The sequence below is a fragment of the Cervus elaphus genome, chromosome 27 (assembly GCF_910594005.1).
Source record: "Cervus elaphus chromosome 27, mCerEla1.1, whole genome shotgun sequence".
Lineage (NCBI taxonomy): Eukaryota > Metazoa > Chordata > Mammalia > Artiodactyla > Cervidae > Cervus > Cervus elaphus.
The window spans coordinates 27,003,282-27,015,288 of record NC_057841.1 but is presented as its reverse complement, the minus strand read 5'-3'; the positions used below and the strand labels follow the sequence as shown (position 1 = coordinate 27,015,288).

At 38.6% G+C, this 12,007-nt stretch overlaps 1 protein-coding gene and 1 non-coding gene across 8 annotated transcripts in view; both read right to left on the bottom strand.

Annotated features, from left to right (window-relative positions):
- NOL4 (nucleolar protein 4) overlaps positions 1-12,007 on the bottom strand; it is a 452,815-nt gene that overhangs the window by 99,551 nt on the left and 341,257 nt on the right. The gene's annotated exons all lie outside the window — the stretch shown is intronic.
- On the bottom strand, positions 11,631-11,702 carry TRNAC-ACA. Its single transcript has one exon. It is a non-coding gene; the product is annotated as a tRNA-Cys (tRNA).

The following is a 12,007-nucleotide window of genomic DNA, read 5'->3' as shown; positions in this document are numbered from 1 at the left end:
TGTTTAGAGACTATGCATGCATTAATGATTATAACTTCTTATAAAATATGACTATATAATGATATGTAATTTAATGTTGCTATTAAGACTTCAGTTTTGGAAGAACCTGTCCACATTAAAACCAAATTTAGCCTATGAAACTGAAAGCAATATTTTAAAAACACAAGTGAGTACTCCAGTACTGTCCTCAGAGCCTTTCTTAATATATTGACAAATACCTTCTCCTTCATGTCGACATAATGTATTTACCTATACACACATCTTTCTATAGATAACTTTAAATAGCTGTCTTCTGCATATCAGACACAGATCTAGAGGTGCCTGCATACATTTGGGAATAAGCAAAGAGTAAATAAGGACAAAATTTATTTGAGGAGAATAGACACAACATACATAGCTTAAAAAAAAAAAGCTACATCCAGTTTACAGCATCTAAACCTTTCTTTTGTTAGCAACACTGTTTAAAATAACTTCTCCCTGAGGAACAATACCCTGGATACATCACTGCAGATCCTGCAAAGGCATGTAGTTGTTGCCTTTAAACTTGGACTTCTTCTGAAATAAGTACTTAAAATCAGGTAAGTGCTAAGCAAAGGACCGTGATGGCCACCGTTAAGGAACAATTAATATACATGCCTGTAAATTAATGTTCAAATGTGCTGCATTTAGGGCGGAACTTCCTCCAAGCCTGCAGTAGCAATTGTATCATGCTGCTCTATTCAGCCTGCTGCTATGACAACTACCCAAGGGCAAATGTCAGGTCAACTCCCAGTGTCTCTGTCTGTATAATTGCTTTGTCAGGAACCTAATAGCTGGCTTCTTTTGCTCACTGAACAGTGGAAAGCAGTAGCGCTCAAAGAACTGAGACGTCCTCTCCCCAGCCTCCCCATTTGGTGTTAAAACTGTATTTACCAAGCTGTCAGGCGACATTTTAAATTACAGTATTAATTCCAATGATGCCTGCTCTATTTGGCCACATATTACCATTCTCGGGCTTGAACATTTCCTGTTGTGTTGGCAGGCATCTCATTAAAAGGCTCTTTCCTTCCCTAAAACTGAACGTTCTGCTATGCTACATCAAGCCACGAGTGGATGTTTTATTTACTGCTTATCCTTTTCCCAGGACATGACGAGGTATCTTTGGGGCTCAGAATGATGAAAGCCAATACTGCTTTAATCCCATAGAGTGATGAAATATAAAACTGATGTTCCAAAAGACACCTGGAGGCCATTACAATGTTACCTGGGAATATAATCAAGTCCTAAAGTATGCTGTGCTGACAGTCCTTGCTACATAGAGAACCAGGAAGGAGATTTAGCTTTGTGGGCTGCGAGCTGGTCCAGAAGCTGCTTCTAAAGCAGGTGCACTTTGAGACGGGGGTGTGCAAATAAACACAGGAGTGGATCCGGAGTGGATAGGCTGCCTGGGCAAAGCCGTACTGGTGGAAAGAGGGTGTGCTTGGACCACTAAAGGTGCTGCTCCACATTCACATATTTCTAAAACCCCTAAATGTCTTTTCTATAGAAACAAAACAGGAGCAACAAGGAGGCACTGCATTTCCTCTTCGTGTGATTTTTAGTCATGAACAAGAATAGTAAGGATGTAGACTTTACACAGTAAGTAAATAGTCAGGATGGCCTTAAGATTTGAAATTTATGAAGCATTCTGATTTTCATTACTCAGAACATTACTCTGAAATCAAAAGAAAGCTAAATTCTTTGTAGTGTACTAGTCTTTTCCTTCTTTTTAAAGAAAACTCTGTTTCTAGTGAAATATATATATTAAAAAAAAATCACTGAAGAAAGGGAAGTGGGAGGATGTAAGGAAAGAAGGAAAATCTAAACTAAAAAGGAATGTTTCCAGGCCCTTTTCTTTTATAAAATCAGTTATTGAACTAAGTGGCCTGTGAGGGTCTCAGAAGCTCTAATGATTTTGGTCCCATATTTGCTATAGTAAAAATGATAATTTAAAAATCTGAAAAAAGAAGCTATTCTTTTGAAACGTTATGTATATATTAGTAATCCCCAGGTATAGCAACTTCATGCGTCCGTCCACATACGTGGTTAAAACAGGCCACTGCATCAGTGTCTATAGAATGTATTTTCCAAAGGCCTGAATCAAAGGTTACATTCTTCCTCTAAATTTCTCAGGTCCCCCCTACCCGAAAGCAAGCATGTAGCAAAAATAACCAACAAGAAGGATATTGGCACATAGTAGAAAGCCTTACTTTAACTGCTGTTTATTGATGGGATCATGATGCCTTTGGGATTCAGGTAGACCTCTACATCTACCTACTTTGTAACTTAAGTTCACAATTACACATTTGACCTCTTTTTGTATTGATACTTTTGCTCTCTGATCTCTTTTATAGAACTCAGAACCTTGACTTCCATTAAACTTTACATTTACATAGTGGATTTGGGAATAGGAGGCTAGTCTCAAACCTCAAGGATGAAAACAGCAAAGGTTTCTGCCAGACACTGGAGCCCCCTGAGGGCCCTTATATATCAAGTCCAGAATGCACTATTATGTTTTCTTAAATAACAGAACTAGCACCAAAACCAAGAAGAAATAACATGGAATATTACCAAAGAAGTGATTTAGTGAGAAGTTTGATCTTGATGCAGGAATCTCACTGGACTTTCAACTTAATTCTTTCATTAGAAATGCTACTTTGATCTTGCTTGTGTTCAAGGGAAAACGTTAAAGGGAGCTTAAAAACAAATGTGACTGGATTTTTTATCTACACAAGTATCATTTTCTTCTTGATGAATAAGTGCAGGTACGAACTCGTAGAAAATAGCTTTGCATAAACCCCTAAAAGAGTCACAGGTAGTTTTCCTTATATTCTTTTGTTGCTGTTCAGTTGCTAAGTCATGTCCAATTCTTTGTGACTGTAGCATGCCAGGCTCCTCTGTCTTTCACTGTCTCCTGGAATATGCTCAAATTCATATGCATTGAGTCAGTGATGCTATCTAACCATCTCCTCCTCTGCTGACCTCTTCTCCTTTTGGCTTCAATCTTTCCCAGCATCAGGATCTTTAACAGGGTATAAATTATAGATATTCTTTTCAGTTCAGTTCAGTTCAGTCGCTCAGTCATGTCCGACTCTTTACGACCCCATGAATCGCAGCACGCCAGGCCTCCCTGTCCATCACCAACTCCCGGAGTTTACTCAAACCCATGTACCAGGTAGAAATAAGGGCAAATATGTAGACACTGAGAAGCCATTGGATTGTTGAAGAAAAAAAAAATTAGTATTTCTGGACAAGGCAAAGAACACTGACAGCACAGGAAAGATGGGGCCTTCTTCTTGAGGATGAGAGATTTTTATAAGAGATGGATCCATTTCAGCAAAGTTAATAGGTAAAGATCAATTTTGCTGCCAAGGCTCTCAGAAAGTCAAGACTGCCTTCACCATTATGAGAAAGAGGCAAATTACCAATAAAGCGAGTTGACCTGCCGCAGGGAGTTTTCTCTAGGACGGACTGTACAAGATCACCTATTTCATCATCAGCTCCGTGGTACCCATGTCAGTAGCTGAAGCTCTGATGTCAGCATCACCCAATCCTTAGCAAATATTCATAACTAAGTCCATCTTTAAAAGTTTTGATCCCAAGATTTTAAGGCATGAAATAAAGATGCACTGAGAGTCTAGGAATACTTCCACTACAAATGAAAGTAAAGTCATTTGTAATAAAGGCTAATCTACAGCTATCTAGAATTCCCAGCTCTGCAGAAGCCCTGCAGAGTGCTAGTATCTAAAGTGCTAGTAGCTGAGAGGACAATATCTATTTTCTGAGGCCATTGGGCTCATGGTATTTACCAGCTGAGTCATGCCAGACGTCACACATCTCGTTAGGAAGCACAGCCCAATGTGTCAAGCTATTACATTGTCTAATTTCATAATAAATTTGTGACTATGGCTAAATCTCCCTAATACACATAACATTATTGTTTCAGAGTAACTAATGGGTTTTAAAGTGGTTAAATTAAAGAGAAAAAGACAAGACAAGGAATGAACAAATTATGAGAGATAAATGATAAAAATGAATATATTTGGCATAAACTAAGTATGTCAGACTCTTCATTTTATCTGCTAAGCCTAAAATAACTGGTTTTAAAAGAAATGATATTAACAAAAATGCAGTGTTCAGAGAACCCAGTAAACCATATGTTCCCCTGACTTTGGCACCGAAAAGTGTGTCAACATATTATGATGAATTTCTCTCTCTGAATTCAAACCACCTACTCATATCCTGATATTTATCTACTTGAAATTAATAACATCCTAAGCCAAAGATGTACCTAAAAATTAAAAAAAAAATCATTTCTATACATATGTGGGAGAATACTCAATGAAGCCAGAAAACCAAATAGTAAAACAGACTGAGTAACAGGAAGACAAAAAAACAAAGTCAGGAATTAAGGCAGTTTCCAGCATCCACCAACCCCCCAAACTCCACTGATATCACCCAAAAGCTTCTCAGATTCAGATTTCCCATCTGTATGAAAGGGAAACCATTTGATCAATATTCTTAGTTCTTTTGCGAGACCAAAAGCATCATGCACTGTGTATCATAACTCAGATATACACTGATATATGAATATAGAAGGAAAATACATACACTAAGAAAAAAATTTTTACAGAAGTAAACTTATTCTCAATTTAAGAAAAAGTAGATGAAAAGTCACTGAGGAAAATCATAATGTTAGTTTTTTGAGACATCATAAAAAAGATGAAAATTTTTACAATAGAAAGAATAATAATCTGTGTGTATAGTTACATATGTTGAAGCTATAGGAAAACATTTACCTCTGGCTCCTCATTAGCTGAGCTAACATCACAGCCTGGAAGAGTAGGGATTGCCAAATCACTCATTTGTAACTTTGAAAAACCCTATAGCAGATTAGTCTTCATAATTACTTTTTGGCATTAGTTCAAATTTAAATATTGTCACATTTAAATAGCAAATCTGAAATGTAGGTGGTAGAGAAAGGAATTATTGCTGAACTGGGGCCTCTCCTTTGCCCCAGTACAGATACATTTCATTGTCCCTAGGGTTCCAAAGCTTCCCCCAAATCGGACATTCCACTCTCCTTCCCATTCATCTTGGCATGTACTTAAAATCCAAATAACTTAATAGAGGGCTTCCTGGTAGCTCAGCAGTAGAGAATCCACCTGCCACTGTAGGAGAGGCAGGTTTGATCCCTGTGTCAAGAAGATCCCCCTGGAGAAAAAAAAATGGCAACTCACTCCAGTGCTGCCTGGGAAATCCTATGGACAGAGGAGCCAGGAGAGTTACAGTGCATTGGGTCACAAAGAGTTGTTCGTGAGTCGGCAACTTAACAACTTAATAGAGCATTTAAAATGTCCACAATCTAACCTTCAATCTAATACTTCCTCCTTTTATGTCTTCCCAAGAATCTCAAATTTCCCTCACAGGAGATTACTGTTTTTAATATTCAGGAAATGTTCATATTCCATGTGTCTGGAGCATCATCGTTTAGCTTTTTTGTCTCTCAAAATCTCTTTCATTTCTCAAGCTCCGGCTCAAATATTGCCTCCTCTGGGAAGCCCTCCTGGAAGAATTAGGAGCACTCTCCTCTTGCTTTCACAACAATTTAATCATGCCCTTATAATTTCATTTACCATACTGATTTCACTTGTCTTTAATAGAATATGAGTTTTTAGAGGAAAAATGTTATACTTCATCAAGCTGCGAAGAGAGAATAAAAATACCAGTTCAGTAGCAAATGGTATAAATAAACCTATATCCTGGTAAAGCCTCAATAAAGGTTCCCCATCCTTGTTGTGTAGCCTCTGTACCAAGCAAAATGTCTTCCATATAAGGAACAGTTGCTGAATAAACTACTTTAGGGCTATATAGCACTAATTTTCCCCTATTAATCATATTCCTTGCTGATAAAGGTACATGAAATATTTAAGGGATGACCTAGAGCAGTTAAAAATCCTTGGGAAAAGAAGAATTTAAAACTTCTACCATTTACTTATCCTATAAAATCTCAAGTTGGAAATAAAACACATTTGAAGTCCATTTATATTATTAATCTAATGCTGGAAGAGTACAGATTTGTAAAGCTGTTATCTTGGTACATTCTATACCAACAGAAGAGAGGTCAAATATTCTTCCCTACAGAGCAAATAAAAATTTTAGTAAAATGATTTTAACCTTGTTTCTCAAATAATGTATAAAAAGAACTCAAATTTTAAATGAGAATAGTAAATATTCATTGCAATTATAAGTGATATTTTATATATCTGTGCATGCTAAGCTGCTTCAGTTGTGTCTGACTCTTTGTGACCATACGGACTGAAGCCTGCCAGGGTCCTCTGTTCATGGGATTCTCCAGGCAAGAATATTGGGGTGGGTTACCATTCCTTTCTCCAGGGGATCTTACCGACCCAGGGATCAAACTCAGTACTCCTGCATTGCAGGCGGCTTCTTTACTGTCTTGAGCCACCAGGGAAGTCAACATTGTGGTGATTTAGTTGCTAAGTCGTGTCCAACTCTTGCGACCTCATGGACTGTAGCTTACCAGGCTCCTCTGTCCATACGACTACCCAGTCAAGAATACTGGAATGGGTTGCCATTTCCTTCTCCAGGGGATCTTCCTGACTTACGGATTTAACCTGGGTCTCCTGGAGAAGGAAATGGCAAGCTACTCCAGTATTCTTGTCTGGAAAATCCCATGGACTGAGGATCCTGGTAGGCTACAGTCCATGGGGTCGCAAAAGTCGGACACGACTGAGCGACTTCACTTCCTGGACTGCAGGCGCATTCTTTACCGACTAACCTACAAGGGAAGTCCAGTCAACATTTACATTTGGTATATATATATTTAACTTTTCCTTAGTTTTTATGTTTATGTTTTATGTCTATGTTTACAAAAATATAAAATTGGAAATGCATAATATTTCCTCATTTTAATTGTTTTAAAATGTGATTATAACCATTCCCAAAGTCTGTTCTGGTATAATAGAGGTATGATGGTTGGTTTGCAGTAGTGAGAGTGTCTCCAAGTTTTCTGGATGGGTTTACTAATTTGTCCATTGTGACAAATTCACTTGCTTGGGAATTAAGATCATGGCTCAATATCTGTCCACTTATGTTAGTTATTTCCCACATAGCAAAGACCTCCTTTGCTTTGGAATTATTATTTACTAAACCCTGCCAGGCATTTTAGAGACCATGTGAGTAGAGAGTGAGTAGATGCTTCAGGATACACCTAGTCACAGCCTCCAGTGGTGCCTGTGCAAGAGCATATTTATGCATGGTTGCAAGTGATGAAAACATGCATATTTGAAGACTCTCGAGCCTTGTCTTTTTGTGGCATGATATTTGTAGCAAACTGTTGGATGTGTCATGGTGTCCCTATTGTAAATGTTAAACATGGTAATTTAATTGATGGTGACTTCCGAATTAGAAAAGGATGTAACTGCAATCTCAGGAGATATTGAAAATAGTTGAATGATGAATACAAAATGGAATTACACTTTAAGAATACAAGTGGAATTAGAAATCATACGTGGCTTAGCTTTTTGACTAGGGTATAATTGCTATGGCCATTGACAATTATTTCCTTCTTGCAAAGAAATAAAATTAAACTAAAGGGCCTGGTTATTTTTATCTTAAAGCATGCAATTTTTACTTTCAGACTCGGGTGAATTTTAAAACCAAAGAGTAGACAAAAGGTAGAAAAAGATGGAGGGAGAATTCATTTGATATAATGAGTACAACTATATGGGAAATTGTGGGTTTTGAACCTTAAGGTCAGTCTCTTCAAAATGGGAGTAACTGAGTTACGAGTTCGTTATCAAGGAATAGATCTGAGAATTTATTATTCTCATTCCTGTATTCAAATCCTAGACTAGTCTGCGCATAGCAGTACTTCTTAAAGAGTATTACCACCCCTAGGGGACATATGGAAAACACACATTAGGTGATACAGGAAGTGGGCAGACAAGCTTATGGGAAGTTCTGACATGCTCTAGGCAGTCTCAAATGACTGAGAACCGTCTCTGTTCCCACATGAGTTTTAAAAAGTCCTGCTGTTTGCAGGTGAGACCTGAATAGGATTTACTGAGCCTAAAGTTTAATTTCATTTTAGGTATACAAATGTTTTTATGCATGCTTTAAAATACACCTTGAATTGTTTCAGGAATACACTACCATGTAAATCAAAGGAGTATTGTGCTATAGTTTGTTTGGAACTTTACCAACAGTTTTACAATGTTTGGAAAGTTCATGTCATAAAGTGTTCTGAGTATCCACGACACACATGTATCAAAGCTGCTTTTTCCTCACTGATTTGAGGGACAGGTAGAAGCAGCTGATGACTTATATTGTATCTTCTTGTGTTTGACTCTTTGCAACCCCATGGACAATAGCCCTCTAGACTCCTCTGTCCATGGGATTCTTCAGGCAAGAATAGTGGAGTGGGTAGCCATTCCCTTCTCTAAGTATCTTCTCTGACCCAGGGATCAAGCCCAGGGATCTTCTCTGACCCAGGGTCTCATGCATTGCAGTTAGATTCTTTAGCATATGAGCCACCTGGAAAGCTCATTGTATCTTCTAGTGATGTGGAACCCCAGGTTTCCACACCAAAGTACATATTATTAGATTTTATATATATATATGTGTGTGTATGTGTGTGTGTGTGTGTTAAGTTGCTTTAGTCATGTTTGACTCTTTGCGACCCTATGGACTGTGGCCTGCCAGGCTCCTTAGACCATGGGATTCTCCAGGCAAGAATACTGGAGTGGATTGCCATGCCCTCCTCCAGGATCTTCCTAACCCAGGGATCAAACCCACATCTCTTACATCTCCTGCACTGTCAGGCAGGTTCTTAATCACTAGTGCTATCTGGGAAGCCTGTTAGATTATGTATTACTACTTAAATACATAACGCATTTACACATTAAGATCAAGATGTTATACACATATATTTAAATTGTAAGCATAGATAGTTTCAGTTCAGTTCAGTCGCTCAGTTGTGTCCGACTCTTTGCAACCCATGGACTGCAGCATGCCAGGCCTCCCTGTCCATCACCAGCTCCTAGAGTTTACCTAAATTCATGTCCATTGAGTCGGTGATGACATCCAACCATCTCATCCTCTGTCGTCCCCTTCTCCTCCTGCCCTCAATCTTTCACAGCATCAGGGTCTTTTCAAATGAGTCAGCTCTTTGCATCAGGTAGTTTATATTTACTATAAATTACATTTCAGGATCTAAAAGTAGGGCATGTCAAGGCGTTAATTGTAAAAATGACATACTACATTTGAAAGGTTTAGGAACCACTGATTAAGAATCAAAGATTCCCAGGGACTTCCCTGGGGGTCCAGTGGATAAGACCCCATGCTCTCAATGCAGGGTGCCTGGGTTCAATCCCTGATCAGCAAACTAGATTCCACATGCCATAACTAAAGATCCTACAGGTAGCAATGAAGATCAAAGGTCCCTCATGCCACAGCTAAGATCTGGCACAGCCAAATAAGTTAAAAAAGAATCAAAGATTCCTAGATTGTTAGAAGTTAAAACAAGCTTTAATAGGCATATGTTTATAAAACAAGCAAAAATGCTTATTTTTATAAGAATAAGGTAGAAATTAAGGGCATGGACCTTATGTTTATGAAGAGTTTTAAAAACCTTGCTAGTTTTTGATCCAATTCTCATAATTTATCCTGAAGAAATAATTGGCAAGACATCCTTTTCACAGGAAAATTATGGTAGAAATAATAAAATCAATACTTAACAATTCAGGAAACACTACATGATGGAGTATTAAGTGGCTTTTAAAAATAATCCATAAATTTACATTTGTTGTTTATTCGCTCAGTCATGTCTGACTCTTTGCGACCCCATGGACTGCAGCACACCAGGCTTCCCTGTCCTTCATCATCTCCTGGAACTTGCTCAAACTCACATCCATTGAGTTGGTGATGCCATCCAGCCATCTCATACTCTGTTATCCCTTCTCCTCCTGCCTTAAAACTTTCCCAGCATCAGGGTCTTTTCTAACGAGTCAGCTCTTCACATCAGATGGCCAAAATATTGTAGCTTCAGCTTCAGAGAACATTAGTAATTCCAATGAATATTCAGGATTGATTTCCTTTAGCATTGGCTGGTTTGATCGCCTTGTGTAGTCCAAGGGACTCTCAAGAGTCTTCTCCAATACCACATTTCAGAAGCATCGATTCTTTGGCACTCAGCCTTCTTTATGGTCCAACTCTCACATCCATACATGACTACTGGAAAAACCATAAGTGTGACTAGACAGACCTTTGTTGCCAAAGTAACATCTCTGCTTTTTAATATGCTGTCTAGGTTTGTCAAAGCTTTTCTTTTGAGGAGCAAGCATCTTTTAATTTCATGGTTGCAGTCATAGCGATACAGTAAATATTCATAACATTAAGTGGAAGGATACAGTGTGATACTATTTTGCTTTTTAAAGCAGGGAGCTTTGCATACAAAGAGTAGTAGAAAGAATCATACTCTAAAACTGAAAAATGGAATTACTAGTAAATTGTATTTCTTCTCTACACATTTCTTTATTTCCTAAATTGTCAAAAAATAAGCCTGTGTATCTGAAAAGTTTTTTGTTTTTTTTTTGAAAAGTTTTTTTTCAAATGTTACTACTATACACATGATTTTTTTAAAAAGAGTTTTGGATATGGACCATTTTAAAAGGCTTTCTTGAATCTGTTACAAAACTGCTTCTGTTTTATGTTCTGGTTTTTTGATCTCTAGGCATGTGGGATCTTAGCTCACTGACCAGGGATCAAACCCACATCCCCTGCATTGGAAGGTGAAAGTCTTAACCACTGGACCTCCAGGCAAGTCCTTTAGCCCTAAAATTAGAAGTCCTTTCTAATTTTAGAAAGCACAAATATTGGGTTCAAGTGGGGATCTATCCTGAGGAACTCTGACCTAAGAATACTAAGCCCCAGTGTCTCCCCTTCATGAAAAGTCATGACAGTTACATAAAATAGGCTTACAACTCTCCTTGCACAGTGCTGCACCTATATATATTCCTGCTATTGCTGTTGCTCTTAATATTATTACTAATGAGGAAAATAAGACAACTATGGTGTTGGAGAAGATTCTTGAGAGTCCCTTGGACTGCAAGGAGATCCACCCAGTCCATCCTAAAGAAGATCAGTCCTGGGTGTTTATTGGAAGGACTGATGCTGAAGCTGAAACTCCAATACTTCGGCCACCTCATACGAAGAGTTGACTCGTTGGAAAAGACCCTGATGCTGGGAGGGATTGGGGGCAGGAGGAGAATGGGACGACAGAGGATGAGATGGCTGGATGGCATCACCAACTCGATGGGCATGAGTTTGAGTGAACTCCGGGAGTTGGTGATGGATAGGGAGGCCTGGTGTGCTGCGATTCATGGGGTCGCAAAGAGTCAGACACGACTGAGCGACTGAACTGAACTGAACTGACAGATGTCTTAGGAAGTATGAAAGAAAAGTGAAGTTGCTCAGTCGTGTCCAACTCTTTGCGACCCCATGGACTATAGCCTACCAGGCTCTTCTGTCCATGGGATTTTCCAGGCCAGAGTACTGGAGTGGGTTGCCATTTCCTTCTCCAGGAGATCTTCCCTACCCAGGGATTGAACCCAGGTCTCCTGCATTGTAGGCAGACGCTTTACCATCTGAGCCACCAGGGAAGTATATTTTATCTCAATTATTTAAAATCACATTGCGTTACAGAGGAAATATAATATATTCAAGTAACTATTATACTGTAGGTGGTACTTTGTTTCTCTTACATAGTATATATTCTCCTTTGGATGAAAAGGCCATTCTGAAACATGTTGGAACACTCAAAGACACAGTTTTCTTTCTCCAAAACGCTGTATATAATAAAGATAAATGCTAGAAGTTGACTAACAGCTGAGGATGACAGAGTAGGGGTAGGAGAATGTGGGCTGGAAGCTTGAAACCACAGAAACAGGTTTCAAGCTCTATCTCA